Here is a 757-nt window from a genome sequence, read left to right on the forward strand (position 1 = left end):
GGTGTAGGATGACAGAAAATACAGTTTGTACAGTTTAAAAACTATTACGCCAATGGAATGTCCCCATAAAACATGGGAACACAACATATATGTGTGTGTATAGAGCTTGGTGAAAGATCTCAGCAGAAAATTATTAAATAAATGAGAACATTAGTTAAACATAATTATCTCTAATTGCGACCAATCCCTATTCTATATCACATGGCTGCAAAGTCCAGGACAAGGTAAAAGGTTTTAAAAATTACGACAAACTGCAATGAACATCACATACAAGATTCATCCAATCAGAGTCTTTTTGGAATTCATATGGTGGAATTCACTCAGATTTACTAATGCACCTTTATTCTTCTAATTGGGCTAAGTCTGATCAGACTTGCCCAGCTGTGAGTCTAGCCTACTATGGGGTTAAGCCTCTATTTATAAACAATCATAATGCTGACATGATATCTGTGTGCTATCATCTTAAACCACAGTCCAAGTGCAGAAATGTGTTCAGAATTAGTTACGAACAAAAGAAATCATGGAAATGGACATGATTGCGCAATTCAGGCTGTCTGTGTGCAATGATTAAAAGAGCAAATCCTTCACCTGGGTAAACAATGTAAAGAATGGCAGTGGTTTGACCCTGACGCCTAAAAAATGTCTTAACTTTTGATGTAAGACCCCCTTAAGCAACCTGTGTGGTCTTCTAAGTGCACTTCAAATAGACTCAGAAATTTTTGAGTGCTGCAGTGCGGGCTAAGAAAAAACTGAAGGT

Source organism: Sinocyclocheilus grahami, unplaced genomic scaffold, assembly GCF_001515645.1.
Source record: "Sinocyclocheilus grahami isolate Dianchi unplaced genomic scaffold, SAMN03320097.WGS_v1.1 scaffold7961.1, whole genome shotgun sequence".
NCBI lineage: Eukaryota > Metazoa > Chordata > Actinopteri > Cypriniformes > Cyprinidae > Sinocyclocheilus > Sinocyclocheilus grahami.